This window comes from Capra hircus, chromosome 15 (genome assembly GCF_001704415.2).
Source record: "Capra hircus breed San Clemente chromosome 15, ASM170441v1, whole genome shotgun sequence".
NCBI classification, from domain to species: Eukaryota; Metazoa; Chordata; class Mammalia; order Artiodactyla; family Bovidae; genus Capra; species Capra hircus.
This window is the reverse complement of record NC_030822.1, coordinates 50,710,930-50,730,610: the sequence shown is the minus strand read 5'-3', so window position 1 is coordinate 50,730,610 and position 19,681 is coordinate 50,710,930. Positions and strand designations below refer to the sequence as shown.

General features: G+C 41.2%; 1 protein-coding gene and 1 pseudogene across 2 annotated transcripts in view; both read left to right on the top strand.

Moving 5' to 3' along the window:
• On the top strand, positions 428–727 carry LOC108637616 (annotated as a pseudogene).
• TBCEL (tubulin folding cofactor E like) overlaps positions 18,682–19,681 on the top strand; it is a 72,390-nt gene continuing 71,390 nt past the window's right edge. Inside the window, exon 1 of one of the 2 annotated variants that reach the window (XM_018059642.1) lies at positions 18,682–18,860. The gene's annotated coding sequence lies outside the window, so the exon portion shown is untranslated. The remainder of the gene's footprint in view (positions 18,861–19,681) is intronic. The other variant, XM_018059643.1, reaches the window with a different exon arrangement.

Genomic DNA, 19,681 nt, shown 5'->3' with positions numbered 1-19,681 from the left:
TCTTCCCTGACAACGCTGAAACGTATGGCTTGTGCCTTATCTCCCCCAGGACACAGTGTCCTGATAAGGGGTGACAGCCCAGTGGTTAAGATGTAGGCTTTGGGGTCAGACTCTGGATTGAAATCCCAACTTGAGCACTTTTATTGTGTGATGCTCAACAAATGCCTCCCCTTAATTTCACTAAGCCTCGTTTTTCTCAACTATATGATGAGAATAATAACGAGTACCTACCTCATAGAATTGCTGTAGGATTAAGTGAGACAGTCTTTATGAAGCATTGAGCACAGAACCTGAATATTAAGCACAAAACGATATCAGCTGTTATGTATACGATCAAAATCATTTTAAGGTTGGTTGATTCACAAACTTTTCCTAATGAAATTCCTTTTTTTTTAAATAATAAAATACTCTTTGCTCTCCAAGCAAGATGGCTGAAGAGTCTGGGCTGCAGCTCCCTCCCTCGACTGCTCCTGAAGCTGAAGGCCCTGAGGAGGTCTCCCCAGAAACAGCCACCCCAGAGCCCCCTTCTTCAGCTACAGTCTCTCTGGGAACAGAGGAACCTTTCGGTGACACCAAGAAAAATATTAACATCCTGCTAAAGGCTGTGGGAGACACTCCTATAACGAAAACAAAGAAGTGGGCTGTAGAGCGAACCCGAACCATCCAAGGACTCATTGACTTCATCAAAAAGTTCCTGAAACTTGTGGCTTCAGAACAGTTAGTATGAAACCAATGGTGGTCATTTCCCTACAGAAATTCACAGAGCATTTGTCTCTCGGTACCCAAGGTGGGGGAGGGGATTGATTCCAGGACCATCTTTCGTAGATGCTCAGGTTCCTTATATAAAATGGTGTATTTGCATATAATCTGTGCATAGTCTCCCATATACTTTAAATTCCTTTTAGATCCCTTATGATACTTTGCTGCTGCTGCTGCTGCTGCTAAGTCGCTTCAATCGTGTCCAACTCTGTGCGACCCCATAGACGGCAGCCCACCAGGCTCCCCCGTCCCTGGGATTCTCCAGGCAAGAACACTGGAGTGGGTTGCCATTTCCTTCTCCAATGCATGAAAGTGAAAAGTGAAAGTGAAGTCGCTCAGTCGTGTCCAACTCTTAGCGACTCCATGGACTGCAGCCCACCAGGCTCCTCCGCCCATGGGATTTGCCAGGCAAGAGTACTTTGCTGCTGCTAAGTTGCTTCAGTCGTGTCTGACTCTGTACAACCCCATAGACGGCAGCCCACCAGGCTCCCCCGTCTCCGAGATTCTCCAGGCAAGAACACTGGAGTGGGTTGCCATTTCCTTCTCCAATGCATGAAAGTGAAAGTGAAGTCCCTCAGTCATGTCCGACTCTTCGCGACCCCATGGACTGCAGCCCACCAGGCTCCTCCATCCATGGGATTCTCCAGGCAAGAATACTGGAGTGGGGTGCCATCGCCTTCTCCACAAGAAATACTTTAGGGTATGCAAATAGTTGCCAGTACCCAACAAATTAAAGTTTTGCTTTTTGGAACTTTTTTAAAAAAATATCCTTCATGCTCCCACATAATAGGATCATGGGATAATTAAGAATTAGTATTTTTAATTTTTTTAATTGGAAGATAATTGCTTTACAATGTTGTGTTAGTTTCTGCCACACAACATGAATCAACTGTAAGTATATATACGTCCCCTCCCTCTTGAACTCTCTGGCCCCCATCCATTCCACCTCTCGAGGTCATCACAAAGCTGAGCTCCCTGTACTATGCAACAACGTCCCGCTAGCTCTATATTTTATACAGAATTAGTATTTTAAAAATGTCACGTATTTACACATTTTTTAAAAGTAGTATGTGTATATTTGAGAACTGTTGTTTATTCAGTGAGGGTTTGGGGTACACAGGGATTTGCAGACCCCTCTTAAATAACTCCCTGGGACCCATGGAGTCTGAATCTGTACCCAAGAAAACATTGTCTCCCTGTGGTCCTCTGTTTCGGGGAACAATTGGGTTCAGTGACACTTTATAAGGTATTTCATGACAAAGGGCTCTGAGGCCAAATATGTTTGGAACATGCTTCATGAAATGGCTTAACTCTTTTATGTACTGCAGAACTTTTTGGACCATTTATAATATGAATAGGTATAGTGGTTCTCCAAGAGGGTAATAGAAGATGCTGTTTTTCCCAGCTATTTTTTAACAAAAAGCTGTGTGTGTGTGTATGTGTGTGTGTGAAAGCACCTGCAGCAACTTGGGCACATGAGGGCTTGCAAACTCACCTTTACAAGACTGTCTTTCACTGGCACGGTCCCCATCTCATATGTGCTCACTGGCTTATAAAATGTCTCTGCTGCTTCAGTACTACCCCTAACCTCCATGTTGCATACCTTAGTGCTGCTTTTCTTTTGAAGATGCTTCAGTCCTTTAAATAGTCTCCCCAAGGTCCCCAAGGCATTGATTGCCTAGCTCTCTGAGTTTGCAAAGCCTTCTATGAAAAAGTTGGGGGAAGTTCCCAAGGTGTGAACTCTAGGGATTTGATATCTATCCTGTGAGAGCATCCTTCCCCCACACCACAATATACTGACTCAGAATGATCTCAGCACCTTGACTCTTATCTACCCCCCAGGCCAAATTTCCTTCCTATGCCAGAAGCTGGGGAGATCTTTTCCCCACTTCTTTCTAGGTTGCTATAATTCCAGTGTCTTCTTATAAGAATATCAACTTCTCATTCTATAAGACTCCCAGCAACCTGTCCCAGAATTTCCTAACTGGACAAATAGACACCTTTTCTCTATTCATTGTTTGTTAAACAGGCAATTAATTAAAAAGGCAGTTGAATTTGTAAGCCTAGGGGCTCAGAGAAATCTGGGCTGGTAATGTAGAATTCATCAGCTTGGGGACTTCCCTGGTGGGCCAGAGGTTAGGACTTGGCCTTCCAATGTGGGGGGTACAGGTTTGATCCCTGGTCAGGGAGCTAAAATCCTAAATGAACTCATGGCCAAAAAACCAAAACATAAAACAGAACTAATATTGTAACAAATTCAAGACTTCAAAAATGAAGACATTAAAAAAGTCTTCAAAAACAATTTTTTAAAATAAAGACTTCATCAGTGTGAAGATGTTATTTAAACAAGTGCAATAGATGACATGACATAGGGCAAGACTAGAGAAAGAAAGGAAAGAAGAGGCCTTGGATAAACCCTAAGAAGTTCTAACATTTGGAGGTAAGGTAGAGGAGGATAAACTAGTTAAGGAGACTAAGAAGGAGCAGCAGGTGTGAAAGAGGAAAACTAAATGATGCCCCAGAGGCCAAAAAAGAGGGAGAGGTTAAGTGAAGCAAATGCTACTATGAATTTAAAATGAAAACAGAAGGACTATAAGTACTCATTGGTGACCCTCACAAGAATGGTTTCAGTGGAGAGTGGTGGAAAAAGAATCAAGACTGGAGTAAACCAAAGAGTGACTATTGAGAGAGACAAGAGACAGCATGTATAACAACTAGTTTAAAGATGTTTTGCTGAGACAGGGGCAGAGAAATAGAGCAGTAGGAGGAGGGGCATAGAATGTAAAGTCATGAAGACAGGAAATACTAGAGTGCGTTCCTGTTGTGATGGGGAGGACCCAGTAGACAAGAGACTTGTGAAGCATATAAACAAGGAGGAAACCAAAGGGTGGGAGACCTTGAATGGATGAGGGCAGAAGAAACCCAGAACACAGAGGGAAGGTCGGCCTTTGGTAGGCGGAGGGGCAGGGTCTCCATTTTAGCAGAAGAAATGGGGACAGGTGCGGGCTGACTTTTCGCGAAAGGTATAGGAAGGCAATGGCACCCCACGGCAGTACTCTTACCTGGAAAATCCCATGGACGGAGGAGCCTGGTGGGCTGCAGTCCATGGGGTCGCTGAGGGTCAGACACGACTGAGCAACTTCGCTTTCACTTTTCACTTTCATGCATTGGAGAGGGAAATGGCAACCCACTCCAGTGTTCTTGCCTGGAGAATCCCAGGGACGGGGGAGCCTGGTGGGCTGCAGTCTATGGGGTTGCATAGAGCCGGACACGACTGAAGCGACTTGGCAGCAGCAGCAGCATAGGAAGACAAGCGAGTTCACACCAACAGTGTTTATTACTTTTCTTAATGAAGTTTGAAGTGAAGTCATCTGCTCAGCAGGAGGGAAGACAAAGGGGTATAGGGAGTTTGAACAGAGCGGAAGGAATCTTAAGGAGTGGGCAATCAGAAAAACTCACCAAGATGAGTGAGCAATATTGAGTTAAAAGTCAGAAGTAAAGTCAGCTCAGGTATGTGAATTTCTCTAGCAGTACTCACCTTCTCTAGAAGGTTCATCCTTGAGTTTGCCAGACAAGAAGGACAGAGGAAAAAGAGAGACACTGAAGTTAGGGATATTTGCAAGGGAGTGCATGTAACGGTGGACCACGGAGTCCAAATTGTACAACATCCACCACAATGGCTGGGGCACAAGGGACAATAATGAACAAATAGAAAGCAAACATCTCTCCTGACAGGACTTCCACAGTTCATTTATGTTTCCTTAACAAAGTTACAAAGTGTAAGTTTGTGAATGGAGACAATATCTCCACAGAAACTGAAGTTCTGTAAATTCTTGAGTCTTATCCAGTCACAGCCTTCTAATCAATTGCTCACATTCTTTTCCCCATTATGGTATTTGATGTAGTTATGTACCAAATATATATACAGCAAGTCGCCTACATACAAATAAGTTCCATTCCAAGAGTGCATTTGTTGAGTCCAACAAAGTAAGTCTAGGAACCCAGCTAACACAATTGGCTAGTACTGTACTATAATAGGTTTATAATACTTTTCACATAAATAATATATGAAAACAAACACACAAAATAAGAAAACATTTTTAATCTTACAGGTCAGCACTTTGAAAAGTACTAGCGCCAGTCACATCATCACTGCTTTTACTGATTGCTTCTGGACCTTCTGGCCTAGAAGTGAAGATACTGAACTACTGTCCTCTGTACAGTTCTGTACAGTAAAATACACAAAAGCACAGCCGCTTGCAGATGACCCATGTACATAACAATGTACACCAGACGCATGAACCCACTTATGTGACTGGACATGAGAATGCATGTTCACAAGTTTAAACGTTTGTAACTTGAAGGTTTATATGTAGGAGACACACACACACGTGCATATACATATATATACACACATACACTCACACAAAAGACAAATACAGGACATTTTTCCCTTCTGTGAGGCCTTTGCTTAAATGGTTTCCTTGAGGGATTTGAGGTCTAATAAGGGTCACGTATATCATAAGTTGCTTGTTAAGAGCTATAATAAAACAATGTGAAAACTATTAATGCTTGGAGGCATAACAGAAGGAGCAGTTTGATTTTGTTTGGTGGGTGGGGATGTCTTCACAGAGAAACTGACACATGAGCTCAAACTTAAATGTCAAAAGGTTTCCTTTAAGCTTTGACTGTTCAATAGAAACTCACCTTTGTTGTTGTTGCTGTCTAGTTGGCAATGCTATGGACTGTATCATGCAAGGCTTCCCTGACCTTCACTATCTCCTGGAGTTTGCTCAAATTCATGTCCATTGAGTTGGTGATGTTATCCAACCATCTCATCCTCTGCTGCCCTCTTGTCCTTTGCCTTCAATCTTTCCCAGCGTCAGGGTCTTTTCCAGTGAGTCAGCTCTTCACATCAGGTGGCCAAAGTATTGGAGCTTCAGCTTCAGCATCAGTCCTTCCAGTGATTATTCAGGCTTGCTTTCCTTTAGGGTTGACTGGTTTGATCTCCTTGCTGTCCAAGGGAATCTTAAGAGTCTTTTTCAGCACCACAATTCAAAAGAATCAATTCTTTGGTGTTCAGCCTTCTTTATGGTCCAACTCTCATCTGTACTTGATTACTGGAAAAACCATTTCTTTGATTATACAGACCTTTGGCAGCAAAGTGATGTCTGTTTTTTAATATGCTGTCTAGGTTTGTCATAGCTTTTCTTCCAAGAAGTAAGTGTCTTTTAATTTTGTGGCTACATCACTATCCACAGTGATTTTGGAGCCCAAGAAAATAAAATCTGTCACTGTTTCCACTTTTTCTGCATCTATTTGCCATGAAGTGATGGCACCCGGATGCAGTGATCTTCATTTTTTGAATGTTGAGTTTTAAGCCAGCTTTTTCACTCTCCTCTTTCACCCTCACTTTCTTGCCACTAGAATGGTATCATCTGCTTGTCTGAGGTTGATGATATTTCTCCCTGCAGTCTTGATTCCAGCCCGGATGCAGTGATCTTCATTTTTTGAATGTTGAGTTTTAAGCCAGCTTTTTCACTCTCCTCTTTCACCCTCGCTTTCTTGCCACTAGAATGGTATCATCTGCTTGTCTGAGGTTGATGATATTTCTCCCAGCAGTCTTGATTCCAGCTTGTGCTTCATCCAGCCTGGGATTTTGCATGATGTACTCTGCGTATAAGTTATGGAAGTGAAGTTGCTCAGTCTTGTCCAACTCTTTGCGACCCCCATGGACTGTAGCCTACCAGGCTCCTCCCTCCATGGGATTCTCCAGGCAAGAGTACTGGAGTGGGTTGCCATTTCCTTCTCCAGGGGATCTTCCCAACCCAGGGATCGAACCCTGGTCTGCTGCATTCCAGGCAGACACTTTAACCTCTAAGTCACCGGGGAAGTCAGCATAAGTTATGGAGCTATTAGTAATTGCCCTCCACTCTTCCCCAGTAGCATATTGGACAACTTTTGACCTGGGGATGGGGGCTTATCTTCTGGTATAATATCTTTTTGCCTTTTCATACTGTTCATGGGGTTCTCACCGTAAGAATACTGAAGCAGTTTTCCATTCTGGCCTCCAGCCGACTGCGTTTTGTCAGAACTCTTTACTGTGACCCATCCATCTTGGGTGGCCCTCCATGGCATGGCTCATAGCTTCACTGAGTTACACAAGCCCCTTTGCCCTGACAAGGCTGTGATCCATGAAAGGGAGAAACTCACTTAAGAGTATATAAAGAACTTATAATAATGGCTAACATTTATTGAGTGTTTACTATGTCTGAGACACTAAGCACATTATACATTTTAGCCATTTAATCTATTCATAGGTTCTGTCTTTATCCCTATTTTTCTGGTGAGGATTAGGGAGGTTGATTATTGTGTTATTGAGAGGCCCAGACAGGATTCAAATCTGGGTGTCTATGATGTTCAAGCCCAGGAAGAAGGATTAGCACTAGCAAAGGCCCAGGGAATGTGGAAGAGAGGCCCATGAAGGAGAGCAAACTGGGCGGGGTTGGGGGAGAAAAAAGAGCGTAGCAGAGGCAGATGAAGGAAGAACCATGGAAGGTGAGCCAGGAAAACCGGCTTGTGACAAGATTCTAGTCCTCAACTAGTAGTGAGTTCCAGTTATCTATTTCTCTGCAACAAACTATCCCAAACTTAGTGGCACAGAGCAACCATGCCACGGGAGCACAACAAATTTGCTCATGGACTTGGTGGTAAGGAATTCAGAGAAGACACAGCACAGTGGGTGACTCATCTCTGCTCCATGACGCCTGGGGCTATGGTCAGAAATCCTCCAAGGCTGGGGGACTGGAACCATGTGAAGACTCACTCATTCACGTCTGGTAGGTGACGTAGTTACCTGAGATCTTAGCCAGGGCTGTTGGTCAGGTCTGTGGGGATACCCTCCCGTGAGCTCTCTATGTGCCTCCACTGGCTTCCTCACAGCATGGCTGTCAACACACATGTCCCAAGAGAGCATCGAGTATCCATGGCATTTTACTCTGCTGGTTGAGGCAGTCCCAAAGGCCCATCCAGGTCCTAGGAGAGAGGGTGTAGATCCCACCACTCAGTGGAAGGAAGGTCAAAGTATTTGTAGCCTCTTTGTTTCTCATCATCTTTAACAATTTTATAAGGGTACAGTTCAGGTGTTTTTTTTTAAATATCTATCTATTTGGCTGTGTCAGGTCTTAAGGTGGCATGAGAATCCTTCACTGTGGCTCTTGGGTTCTCTGTTCTGGCTTGCTGGCTTCTCTCTAGTTGTGGCAGGCTCATGGGCTAAGTTGCCCCGTGGCATGTGGGATCTTAGCTGCCCAGCCATGGATCAAATCAGCATCCCCTGCACTGAAAGGCAGACATCCAACCACTGGACCACCAGGGAAGTCCCTGTAGCCTGTTTTAAAACTACCAAAGCATCAGTGAATCGGGTCATTAAATTAAGAGAGACCTTTAATTTTGTGGAAAGCCAGTCTATTAGCACTAAGGTGATGTCTATTGCAATACAACTTTTACGTGTAAAATGTATGGAATTACACTACCTGCTCTTCCAGAGTTCTCCCTGAATCTTTCTTTTACTCATTAAATTTTCCATTTCTGTAGTCTATCTTACTTCCTTTGTTCACAATTTTACAGGAGAAAAGTCAAGTTTAAATGAATCATATGAAGGTACCTCAAAGATTTTTATTTTTTTAATTTTTATTTATTTTTTAAATAATGAGTAATACTGGTTTATTTATTTACCCATGCAGTGGAAGTTTGGAATCTTAATCACTGGACAACCAGGGAAGACTCCTTGAAGATTTTTAGACATAACTAGCTCTAAACCTCGAACAAATAAATAACAAGAAATGTTTGTATTCAAGAGAATTACCTTTCTAGTGTCTTAATAGTTGGCTGAATTTTTGGAATTAACCTTATGTACAATTTAATTGCACTCAGTGTTATTTTAAAATCGGTGTCATTTTTTAAAATGACATATTCACAGAGTTCAATGGAGCCTCCAGAGATAGGTGAGCAACTAAACCTTCCAAAACAGATGGATACCTATGAACGATATTTAATCTTAATGGAAAGCCAAGTTTACCTATGACAAGTTCCTGGCTTGGAAGCAATGCTTACTGTGATACAACTTTGCTGAGCTAAACATTTACAGAGCACAGAGAACAACAGGGCAGCCAAGAAGCTGCTTTATTGTGAGCCCAAAATAAACATGCCTCAGAACATTTAAAACATGCCTCAGAAGACTTGATTAAGGGTTTCTATGCACCCTCAATTGAGTCTCCAAGTGGTTCTTTGGAGTATAACTCAATAATACAATTAGCAGTGGAATTATGTTATAATGTTATTAATTAATTCATTTATTCCATCAATTTTGTTGACGTACTATCACAGCCAACTCTTGAGCTAGTTACTGAGTGTTATCAGCACACTATAGATCTAGAAGAAGTATGTCAATTTTAAAGAGATTCCCCTTTTAAATGATTAATCCTTACTGGAGAAAAATGACTTGAACATGCATAAAATTTATCTTTAGAAGCTAAATGAGTAAGTGCATGAAAAGCTAAGAATAATATATGGCTCTTTGCAAGACCTCATTGCAAGTTTAGCTACTATTATTAAGCTCACTAAAATTCTCTCAAGTTCCTGTATCTATTCACACTGTATTTCTTGCATGAAGTCAGAGATTAGTAAAAATTCCAAGATCTCTCATGAACATAGGTGCAAATACTCAACAAAATATTAGCAAATCAAATCTCACAATATACAAAAAGAATTATATTATACCCCTGGTCTATTCCAGGTATGTAAGGCTGGTCTAACATTTAAAAATCAATTAATGTAATTTCCATTGTATGGATCTTCCACATCCTTGGTTAAATTTACTTCTAAGTGTTTTATTATTTTTGGTGCTATTGTGAATGGGATACTTTTATTTTTTTTTTCAGATATTTCATTGTTAGTGTATAGAAACACAACTGATTTCTGTGTGATTTTGTATCCTGCAACATTAATACATTTGTTGATTAGTTCTAACAGTTTTTTTGGTTGAGTCTTAGGATTTTCTATGTATCAGTTCAGTTCAGTCGATCAGTCCTCTCAGACGCTTTGCGACCCCACGGACTACAGCAAGCCAGGCCTCCCTTTCCATCACTAGCTCCTGGAGCTTGCTCAAACTCATGTCCATCAAGTCAGTGATGCCATCCAACCATCTCATCCTTTCATCCCCTTCTCCTCCTGCCATCAGTCTTCCCCAGCATCAGGGTCTTTTAAATGAGTCAATTCTTCGCATCAGGTGGCCAAAGTATTGGAGTTTCAGCCTCAGAATCAGTCCTTCCAATGAATATTCAGGACTGATTTCCTTTAGGATGGACTGGTTGGATCTCCTTGCAGTCCAAGGGACTCTCATGAGTCTTCTCCAACACCACAGTTCAAAAGCATCAGTTCTTCAGTGCTCAGCTTTCTTTATGGTCCAGCTCTCACATCCGCACATGACTACTGGAAAACCATAGCTTTGACTAGACAGACCTTTCTTGGCAAAGTAATGTCTCTGCTTTTTAATATGCTGTCTAGGTTAGTCATAGCTTTTCTACCAAGGAGCAAACAACTTTTAATTTCATGGCTTTTAATTTTCTTTGTATAAGATCATGTTATCTGCAAATAATGACAATTTTACTTCTTCCTTTCCAATTTCATTGCCTTTATTTTGAATGATTGTTTTAGCTAGGACTTCTAATATTGTGTTAAATAAGAGAATGGGCACCCAACCTTTCATTGTTGATACAATATTAGCTGTAGGTGTGCCATATTATTATTTATTTTATTATATTTATTTATTATATTGAGATATGTTCCTCACATGCCCAATTTGTTGAGGGTTGTTTTAATGAAAGGCATACTTTATCAAATGCTCTCTTTTGAATCTATTGAGATGATCATATGATTTTTATCTTTCATTCTATTAATATGATCTATCACATTTATTGATTTGTATATGTTGAACTATCCTTGCATCTCAGGGATAAATCCCACTTCATCTTGGTGTGTGATCCTTTTAATGTGCTGTTGAATTCAGTTTGTTAATATATTGTTGAGAATTTTTGCATCTATATTTGGCATGGATATCAGTCTATAGTTTTCTTTCCTTAACTGACTTAGGTACCAAGGCAATTCTGGCCTTGTAAAATAAGTCTGGGATGTTCCCTCTTCAAATTTTTGAGAAAGATTGTCATTAATTCTTTTTTAAATATTTGATAGCATTCAACAATGAAAATATGTGGTCCTGTGCTTTTTGTGTTGGGAATTTTTGGTTACTAATTCAACCTCCTTATTGGTCTGTTCAGATTCTCTGTTTATTCATGATTCGGTCTTGGTAGGTTATATATATCTAGGAATTTATCCATTTTGGGGGGGATAAATTTATCAAATTTGTTGGCACATAATTGTTCAAAGTAGTCTTTTATGATCCTATGTATTTTTGTCATATCTGTTGCAATGTCTCCTCTTGCATTTATGATTTTAGTTATTTGAGTCTTCATTCATTTTTTTCTTGCTCAAACCAGTTGAAGCTTTGCCCATTTTGTCTATCTTTTCAAAAAAATCAGATTTTAGTTTTCTTCATCTATTATTTTTATGGTCTCTATTTCACTTATTTCTTCTCTGATCTTTGTTATTTCTTTCCTTCTGCTAAATTTGGGCTTAGCTTGTTATTCTTTTGATAAATCCTTGAGGTGTAAACTTAGGTTATTTACTTGAGATCTTTCTGTTTTCTTAAATATGCATTTAACACTATAAACTTGAGTGTAAGAATTGCCACAGGTGTTAGTGTACTGTGTTTTAATTTTCATTTATTTTAAAATATTTTAAATTTTATTTTTTATTTGTTTCTTTGACCCATTAGTTGTTTAGGCTGTGTTCTTTAGTTTACACATGTCTGTAAAATTTTCAGTTTTCCCCTTGTTGATTTCTAGTTTCATATAATAGTAATTAGAAAAGATAGTTGGCATGAGTTCAATCTTAAATTTGCTAAGACTTGTTTTGTGGCAAAGAAATCTATAAGATGTGATAAAAGAAACTGAAGAAGATACACAAAAAATGCACAAAATACACAAAAAGATATCCTGGGTTCAAGAATCAAAAGAGTTAATATTGCTAAACATCCATATTACCCAAAACCATCTATAGATTCAACTTAATCACTATTGAAATTCCAGTGTCATTTTTCATGGAAACAGAAAAAAGTCCTAATATTTGTATGGAATCACAAAAGACTGAATAGCCAAAGCAATTTCAAAAAGAAAGAACAAAGCTGGAGGCATCACAAGTCCTGATTTCAAACTATATTTCAAAGCTATAATAATTAAATCTTCTTCTATAACTTACCAAAAGTGATGCAAGAAGAGTGGCAAAAGTTGAATAATGCCTAACTATGAAATAACTGAATCTGTAATTTAAAACTTTTTATATAAAATACTCTAGGACAAAATGACTTCATCAGAGAACTCAAACAATCATCTAAGAAATAAATAATGCCAATATTACACAATTTTTTGCAGGGAATAGAAAAAGAAAGAATACTTTTCAACTAATTTTATCAGACCAATGAGAAAAAGACAGACAAACTCAGCAGAAAAAAAAAAGGGCCCGTACTGTTCATGAAGGAGAATATCAATTTGCCAATAAACATAGGAGAAGATACTCAACCTCCTTATTACTGCATGATCAGTTGCTTTAGTTGTGTCCACCTCTTTGAGACTCTATGGACTGTACCCTGCCAGGCTCCTCTCCATGGGATTTTCCCAGCAAAAATACTGGAGTGAGTCGCCATGCACTCCTCCAAGGGATCTTCCCAACCCAGGGATCAAACTCGCATCTTCTATGTCTCCTGCATTGCAGGTGGATTCTTTACCGTTGAGCCATCAGGGAAGCCCTCTTCATCATTAAGGAAATGCAAATTAAGCCAAAATAAGATACTACTATATGATCATCAAAATGGCTAAAATTAGAAAGATGTGCAGTACCAAGTATCGATGAAGATGTGGAACAAATGCAGTTCTCATACATTGCTGTCAGAATTGTAAATTGGCACTACCACTTTGGAAAAGTGTTTTCTAAAGCTGCACTGTCCAATATTGTAGCAGTAGTAGTAGTTAGTACCACATTTGTTTATTGAACACTTGAGCTGTGGCTAGTCCAAACTGTAATACGTGTAAAATACACATTGAATTTTGGAGATTCAAAATGTGAAAAGAATGTAAAATATCTAATTAACAATTGTGATATTGATGACATATTAAAATGATAATAGTTCAGATGCATTAAAACAAAAAAGTGCATGATTAACATTCATTTTTTTAACTTTTTAATGTGGCTACTAAGAAAATTTTAAATTACAGATGTGACTTGACTTTCACTATATTTCTATTAGACAGTGCTGATCAAAAGCTGTGACCCATCAGTTTTGTTCCTGAGTATATTCCCACAGAAATGGGTATATATGTGCACTAAAAATCAAGTGCAAGAATGTTCATAGCAGCATTATGCATAGTAATAAAAAATTTGAAACAACCCAAACATTCTTCAATAGTGAATGGATAAATAAATTATAGTGGATTATAATATGAAATACTATTTAGCAACAAAGATTTTATTCAGCTATTTGAAAAAATGTAGAAGATTCACAACGTTAAGTGAAGGAAGTCCCCTCATTTGATTTCATTTATATACAGTTTGGGCTTCCCAGGTGGTGCTAATGGTAAAGAACCTGCCTGCCAACACAGGAGATGCAAGAGACATGGATTCGATCCCTGGGTCAGGAATATCCCCTGGAGGAGGGCATGGAAACCCACTCCGGTATTCTTGCCTGGAGAATCCCTTGGACAGAGGAGCCTGGGGGGCTAGAGTCCACAAGGTCACAAAAAGCTGAACATGACTAAAGCCACTTAGTACACACATACAAAGTGTGAAAACAGGAAAAAATAAGCTACAATATTAGAAGGATAATCAGTAACTTTAGGGAGAATGGTGGATGTAGTGACTGGGGGAAGATTGGGAAACTGACCTTGTACTATGGTTCGACAGGCTGCTGGTTACATGGCTTTTGCTTTGTAATAATTCATTGAACTGTTCATCTATGTACACTGTGTATGTGTAGTTTTCTCTGTGTGAAGGATACATACAGAAATATACAAACTAAGAGGGTTTAGTGAAGTTTCCAGCAATTTGAAGAAAACAGTCTTAATAAAGGTAAAGCCTCCTTGATAATTAAGCTTCTTACAATTGATCCATTCATGTACATCTCAGAAAAGCAAACTGAATTTTTTTAAGACTGTATTCTGCCCAGTTAAGAAAATCCTGATACTTTCTAAATAGTTCTAGGCATGAGTCTCCAGTTTAAAATAAAAATATCCCTGCTCTTTGCTTGGTCACTGAGCTTGGCATGACAGTTCATTTCCTGACAGAGACATCAATAATGTTGACAAAAATAAAACACAGAATCTCAGAATTACAGAATTTAAAGCTATAATGTAGTCTGTAAGTTTTCTGAGTTGTGATTTCCTTGGGAATCTTATGGAAACTATGGCACTTCCTCTTGAAAATACATACATGTAAAATATTCTATATATTCACCATGGCAGCTTATTCAATTCAGGTTTTCTGATAGATAAAGCTCTGCTGCTGCTGCTGCTGCTAAGTCACTTCAGTTGTGTCCGACTCCGTTCGACCCCATAGACGGCAGCCCACCAGGCTCCACTGCCCCTGGGATTCTCCAGGCAAGAACACTGGAGTGGGTTGCCATTTCCTTCTCCAGTGCATCAAAGTGAAAAGTGAAAGTGAAGTTGCTCAGTCATGTCCGACTCTTCATGAACCCATGGACTGCAGCCTACCAGGTTCCTCCGTCCATGGGATTTTCCAGGCAAGAGTACTCGAGTGGGTTGTCATTGCCTCTCCGAAACAAAGCTCTAAGGCAGAAATAGATCAAGTGAAAAGGCTGGTTAGTGCAAAAACCAGGACTAGTTTTGCAAACTTTAAATTTCTAAACCAGCTGTTATTCTTTCAAGGGAAACAGTAGCTTTTCTCTTCCCCTTTGTTCCCATCTGTGTACTGATGTTGTTCACATTGAATTCTCATATAATTCTGTCCTTATGCTTTGCCTACTTGGGAGATGTCTTTAGCTAAGAAGATGACTCCCTAACCCACCCTCCTTTTAAAATAATAGATATTTAGCTCTCCTTTATCACTGTTATTTGGGTATAAGCATTATCTTCCAACTACATTTTAGGAACAATACCTTATCCATCTTTGTTTTCCCCATACCACCTAGCTAGGTATATATCCATTACAAAATAACCAGTTGTTGAATTAGAAGAGCATGCAAAAATCTGACTAAAACTTCCTGTTGAATTACATCTCATCAATGCAGTGTTACTGTGAACTCAGATTCTGGTGTCAGACTGACCTAAAAATGTATTCAGCATCTGTCATTGACTAGCTGTATGTTATTAGGTATATAATTTCTCTAGAGTCTTAACTGGCAAATCTGCTGGCACCAAGTGTACTTCATAAAAATCACCGTGAGGATTAAAGGAAATAATCTATGTGAAATAGCTTGAGCATGTTTGGCACATAATAAAAACTCAAGAAGTGGCTATGATTATTGTTATAGCATACTCAGTTTTAAAATAAAGAACTGGTTGGAGGACCATAGACTTAGAACCTTAGAATTTGACTGGTTAACCAGTCCAACTGATCCAGGAATATTATTTTTATTACTATTTTTACTTTTTCTTGGCTGCACTGCATGGCATATGGAATCTTAGTTCCCCAACCAGGGATTGAACCCATGTCCCTTGGATTGGAAGTGCAGAGTCTTAACCACTGGACTGCCAGAGAAGTCCTGATACAGGAATTATTTATATACAATTCTAACAGGATTCTCCTTTGCCTAACCTATCCAAGTAACAGGAAATTCATTGGAATGGATTAAAGCAATCCAATTCTTTGAACGTTCTTTCTTATTATTAGCTTGAACCACATGAAATTGCTGTTTGTAGGTCAAAACAATCAAATTACCAACAGTTTCTAATAAAATGACCATCTTTCTGTTACATCCTCATTTAACTTCCCTGTCCACCGTTTCTTTGTACATAACAGTCCTTTAGAGATAATGGGGAATCCAGGATGAACACAATGAATGGATCTAGCTCCTACCTTCATGGAGGCTTAAGTGCTTGACAAGGAGACAAGAAAATAAGCGTTAAATATCATTTTCAATCTCAAGGAGGTAGAAGAAGAATGTTTGACGCAAAGGGCTTAGCAGAGCAAATTCTCATAGAACACAAACCCGAGGGACTGAGAAAGGGGTAGAGCAGCACTAACAGACATTCTGTGATCATGAGAATGGTCTCTGTGGGCACTGTCCAATAGGAGAGCCCCAGCCACACAGCCACTGAGTTCTTGAGATGCAGCTAGTGTCATGCGACTTAGGAAATGCGATTTTAATTAATTTAAATAACCACATGTGGCTAGTGCCTATCAGATTGAACAGGGCATGGACAGAAGAAGAACAGACGGGGAACATGATCACACATGAGGTTTTTTAAAAAATTAATATCATATGTCCTGTGTGGGCTCTCCAGTTGTGGTATATGGGCTTAGTTGCCCTGAGGCATGTGGGATCTTAGTTCTCCCACCAGGGACTGAACTCACATTGGAAAGCTGATTCTTAACTACTGGACCACCAGGGAAGTCCCTACACATGAGTTTTAGAAAGATAATTTTGTCTATCTTGTGGAGATAGACAAGGGATGGGTAGAGATGTTGATCTTGTCTTTAGGAGTATGCTCTACAAAGGGAGAGAAGGGAATGAAAGAAAAGTGACTCAAGGACATCTCAAAGAAGCAAAGTGTATATAGTCATCTCTCGGTATCCGCAGGGGATTGTTTCAGGCTCTTCCTAGATATCAAAATCCACAGATGCTCAAGTCTCTTATAGAAAATGGTGTAGTACCTGCATATAACCTATACATATCCTCCCATATACTTTAAATCATTTCTAGGTTACTTATAATACCTAGTACAATGTAGCTGCTATGTAAATGGTTGAATATGATATACATGTAAAGGTCATATAAATAGTTGTCTTCTCCAAGACCATCTAATCTCATGCAGATTCTTTACCGCTCAAGTCACCAGGAAAGCCCAAATAGTTGTCTACACACAGCAAGCTCAAGTTTTAACTTTTGGAATTTCATTTTTTTCCTGAATATTTTCTATCTGCAATTGGTTGAATCTGTGGATATGGAATCCCTGGGTTACAAAGGGCTAATTGTAACTAATCACACCCAATCTTATACAGTATTCATATATGCATTTATATACACTTGATGCAGTATTTGTGAGCAATAATGACCCCACATTTCTTGCCTTTTCCCCTAGTTGCTTATAGGACATCTAACTTAAGTATCTGAGTGTTCCCAAGGGTACCTGAGCTCACAAGCATGTCTATCAGTAAAGCATCCATGTAGTGTCCACCTTGCTCTTTCTCCTCTGTGCATATTTCACTCAATTCTTCTCATGGTCCTTGTCACTGAAACTATTAGATGTTGGTCATGTCAATGATCCTAATACTTCCAAAGCCATTCACCCTATGGTGCCCGAGAGACCCTCTGTGCTCTGCAGAAGGAGGAAACTGCCCCTTCACAGTTTCTTGGCTCACCCTCTCCTTGACCTTCAGAACATTTTCTTTAATCAACTCTTTTCCCGCCCCTCTCTTAATTCCCCTAAGGCTTACCTATGGGATAAGTCAAAACAAAACAAGAGAAGTAAGTCCCCAGGATTGCCGCCAAGTCCCTTGCAAAGAATTTTGTCTTCCCCACTCTATGAACCAATAAATACCCATGTATGCACAATCACAACCCCTTACCTGCTCCCTAGCACACACTACATGAAAACACACACACTTTATGCATGAAGATCTTGTCAACTCCCAGCTCTTCAGCTAAAATATCCCTAAAAGACTGAATTTTCTTCAGTCTTTTAGGGATGGTGCTTTCAGCCAGCACCATCCCTATTCTTGCAAAAGAAATGGTCAAAGAAGTACATAAACCATCACAGCCCAACACTCATATATAATGTGTATAGAGCTGGAGCAGTAGTATAGCATAATGTGAAGTGTGGGCACTTGACTTTGGTGCCAGACTGACCTGAATTCCGATCTGTCTGGTCACTTTTACTAATTGTCTTGGGTAGATCACTTAACCTTTGTGAATTTCAGTTTTCAATTCTGTAGAATACCTACTTTGGGAAGGTCATAAAAAATCATAAACAGCTTATATACAGTGCCTGGTATCCAATAAGTGAAAGATGCAATCTCTACATTGGTGTTGGAGCGCCGAAATCTCAGGATGCCCCAGACCTTGTGACAAGGACAGAAATAAAGGTCAGATGCTACCACATCCTTACACAAAGCATCTTGGGACAGTATTCGATTACAGCCTAGAGCTCGTGAGTAAAGACACTGAAGACATAGAAAGGAGGGGAACTGATCAGGGTCACCGGTAAACTAGTGACAGAATCAGGACAAAATTCTAGCTGAGTCTGGAAACTTTCGGCTTGCTGCTTGTTTCTGTAAGACAGCAGCCTCTCAGAGTCCCGGGCTCGGCTCTGACTTGCCCCTATTCCACTCTGATGCGACAATTTGTACTCCTCCTTTGCACCCTGGGTGTCCCCCCATGACGAGTAAGAGAAAAGCAGATGATGAAGTGTGTTTCTAGTGACTACCCGGCTGGCCGCGACATCCCGTCGCCACGGCAACCTCGGCTTGGTCCGGGAGGACCGGCTCCTCCGGCGCCCCCTCCCATTCACGCAGCGGACGTGACACGTGCGGCGGGGTCACGTGTTGTTGTTGGGCCGGGAAAGCTGCTTCCGGGTCAATGCAGGACACAGGGCTCCAGAGGCCGGAGTGGGGGACGAGGTGAAGCGGAGCCGGTCCGGGGCCGGCCGTGAGCAGGCCCGAGGCTGAGCGGCGGCCACGGCGGCGGCCGGGAGGGGGGAGGAGAGGCGCAGGCCGAGGAGCCGCCGCAGCAGCTCCCCCGCCTCCCAGGCAGAGGGGTGAGTGGAGCCCGGGCCTGCCGGCTCCGCCGGGTTGTCGAGGCCCAAGGGGCTCCCCTCTGGAGCCGGGGTGCCGTGCGAGGAAATAGTAGGAAGAAGTCGGAGCGGGACGAGGCCTGCCTGGGCGAAGGGGAGGATGGGACACCTGCAGAGGCCGGAGGGAGGATAGGGTCGGGCCTGCGCTGCGGCGGCGCGGGGAGGGCCTGGGCTGCGAGAGGGGCATGAGTTGGAGGAGGCCGTCTGGGGAAGCCTGTCCGAGTTCTTGGGAGAATGAGGGCTTCCCGCTGTGCCCTGGGGCCTGGGGGACGAGGAGATGCCCCATGGCTGGTAGGAGATGGATACTGGAGATGTCTGGGGCTGCTGGGGAAATAGGAAACTTGCCTCTGAACTACTGAATCAAAAAAAAAAAAAGAAAAAGAAAAAGTACGTGTCCCCAGGGAGGTTCGGTTGTGTTAGGAGCTCCTGGGACACCAGGCCTGCTCTTTCCGGGGCCCGTAGAAGCAAGCAAGCGGCAGTTTAAAGAGAGCTTTTGAGAGAATCGTTTTGCCTCCAGGACAAGTAACTGACAATGAGGCGGTTGGAGTAAGATGGGACCTGGGAGGAGGGTACCCTGTCCGGAGATCTGGAAGAGAAGGGTCAGGATCTGTGAGGAGCTTCATTCTCTGATGAGTTCGAGGTCCTCTTCTAGGAAGACATACTGGGAATTGGTGAAGCGAGAAGGAGAGGTGATACTGTCTTGGGGCACAGTGATTCTAGAAGTTGTAGTTCCGTAAAGTTGTTCGGAAGAGTAGAACTGTTTCTAGTCAGTGGAGGGAGGAGGA